We start from the raw sequence: 2,708 nt of genomic DNA, 5'->3' as shown, positions 1-2,708 counted from the left end.
TTAACAGAATAAAATACAAAAATTATATGATTATCGCAGCACATGCAGAGAAAACATTTGACAAAATTCATAATCCTTTTATGTTAAAAACTGTCAGTAAGTTATGTGTAGAAGGAAGGTACCTCAATACAATAAAAGACATATAGGACAAGCCCACAGCTAACATCACCCTCAATGGTGAAAAGCTGAAAGCTTTTCCAGTAAGATCAGAAAAAGACAAAGTTGCCAACTTTCAGCACTTCTATTCAATATTTTATCATTTAAACTGTTTATGAAAGATGGCTATTAATTCAATGTTCAGCAAACTGTAGTAAGTCCCAACCAAGGTGTAAGGCACTATTATAATAAATAAGAATACAGTAATAATAAGAAATACATGCCGCTCCAGCCTTTATAAAACATGTAGTTCAAAGTAGAAGAAAGAACTTTTAATTAGTTATGAGGCAAATAGGACAATGAAACAAAAGACATAGCTCAGAAACAAATATATACTTCCCTCACTGACCGCCTACCACCTGCCTCACCAAACGCACTGCCTTGTTGCCGCCCGGCAGAAATGCTTCGTTTACCTACAGTCTTTCGCCAGATGAGACCGGTGTCCAGGGTACTGGCTCCTCATCTCACTTGGGCTTATGCCAAAGATAATTTTGGTGCAGATGCCTGAGTCTTAATGCTTCAAGGTATAGACCTTTTAGCCAATGCTGTAGCTGTTACAATGGGGCCAAAGGGAAGAACAGTGATTATTGAGCAGAGCTGGGGAAGTCCTAAAGTAACAAAAGATGGTGTGACTGTTGCAAAGCAGTCACAAAAGATAGTGTGACTTAAAGGATAAATATCAAAATACTGGAGCTAAACTTGTTCAAGATGTTGCCAATAGCACAAATAAAGAAGCTGTGGATGGCACTACCACTGTTACTGCACTGGCACACTCTATTGCCAAGGAAGGCTTAGAGAAGATTAGCAAAGGTGCTAATGCAGTGGAAATCAGGAGAGCTGTGATGTTAGCTGTTGATGCTATAAGAGCTGAACTTAAAAACCAGTCTAAACCTGCACGGATTGCTACAGTTTCTGCGAATGGAGACAAAGAAATTGGCAATATCATCTCTGATGCAATGAAAAAGGTTGGAATTGGAAGAAAGGGTATCATCCACAGTAAAGAATGGAAAAACGCTGAATGATGAATTAGAAATTATTGCAGGCATGAAGGTTGATCGAGGATATATTTCTCCATACTTAACTAATACATCAAAAGATCAGAAATGTGAATTCCAGGATGCCTATATTCTGCTGAGTGAAAAGAAAATTTCTAGTGTCCAGTCCATTGTACTTGCTCTTGAAATTGCCAGTGCTCACTGTAAGCCTTTGGTCATAATCACTGAATACGTTAATGGAGAAGCTCTAAGTACACTCGTCTTGAATAGTTTAAAAGTTGGTCATCAGGTTGTGGCAGTCAAGGCTCTAGGGTTTGGTGACAATAGAAACAACCAGGTTAAATATATGGCTATTGCTACTGGTGGTGCAGTGTTTGGAGAAGAGGGGTTGACCCTCAATCTTGAAGACGCTCAGCCTCATGACTTAGGAAAAGTTGGAGAGGTCATTGTGACCAAAGACGATGCCATGCTCTTAAAAGGAAAAGGTGACAAGGCTTAAATTCAAAAATGTGTTCAAAAAATCATTGAGCAGTTAGATGTCACAAGTAGTGAATATGAAAAAGAAAACCTGAATGAACCACTGGCAAAAGTTTCAGATGGAGTAGCTGTGCTGAAGGTTGGTGAGACAAGTGATGCTGAAGTGAATGAAAAGAAAGATGGAGTTACAGATGCCCTTAATGCTACAAGAGCAGTTGTTGAAGAAGGCATTGTTTTGGGAGGGGGTTGTGCCCTGCTTTGGTGCAATTCAGCCTTGGACTCATTGACTCCAGCTAATGAAGATCAAAATATTGGTATAGAAATTATCAAAAGAACACTCAAAATTCTAGCAATGACCATTGCTAAGAAAGCAGGTGTTGAAGTATCTTTGATAGTTGAGAAAATTATGCAAAGTTCCTCAGAAGTTGGTTATGATGCTATGGTTGGAGATTTTGTGAATATGCTGGAAAAAGGAATTACTGACCCAACAAAGGTTGTGAGAATTGCTTTATTGGATGCTTCTGGTGTGGCCTCTCTGTTAATTACAGCAGAAGTTGTAGTCACAGAAATTCCTAAAGAAGAGAAGGATTCTGGAATGCATGCAATGGATGGAATGGGAGGTGATATGGGAGGTGGCATGTCCTAACTCCTAGAGCAGTGCTTTATCTTTATTAATAAACTGTGACAGGAAGCCCAAGGAAGTGTTCCTCATCAATAACTTCAGAGAAGACAGTTGGAGAAAAGGCTGGCTGATGTTAAAGAAATCACAAAAACCATCAGTTACTGGTTTCAGTTGACAAAATATATAATGGTTTACTGCTGTCATTGTCCATGCCCACAGATAATTTAGTTTATATTTTTGAATAAAAAGACATTTATACATTCCTGATACTGGGTAAAAGAGCCATGTACTAATGTACTGCTTTCAACTTAAATCACTGAGGCATTTTTACTACTGTTCTGCTAAAAATGAGGATTTTAGTGCTTGCCACAACCAGATGAGAAGTTAAGCAGCCATTCTGTAGAGAGTGAGAATAATTGTGTACAAAGTAGAGAAATATCCAATTATGTGACTATCTT

At 38.4% G+C, this 2,708-nt stretch overlaps 1 pseudogene; it reads left to right on the top strand.

The window, feature by feature from the left end:
* Nucleotides 1-556: 556 nt before the first annotated feature.
* LOC111551842 lies at nucleotides 557-2,274 on the top strand (annotated as a pseudogene).
* Nucleotides 2,275-2,708: the final 434 nt, after the last annotated feature.

This window comes from Piliocolobus tephrosceles, chromosome 3, assembly GCF_002776525.5.
Source record: "Piliocolobus tephrosceles isolate RC106 chromosome 3, ASM277652v3, whole genome shotgun sequence".
NCBI lineage: Eukaryota > Metazoa > Chordata > Mammalia > Primates > Cercopithecidae > Piliocolobus > Piliocolobus tephrosceles.
The sequence above is the reverse complement of the archived record's forward strand: the minus strand, read 5'-3'. Positions and strand labels throughout refer to the sequence as shown.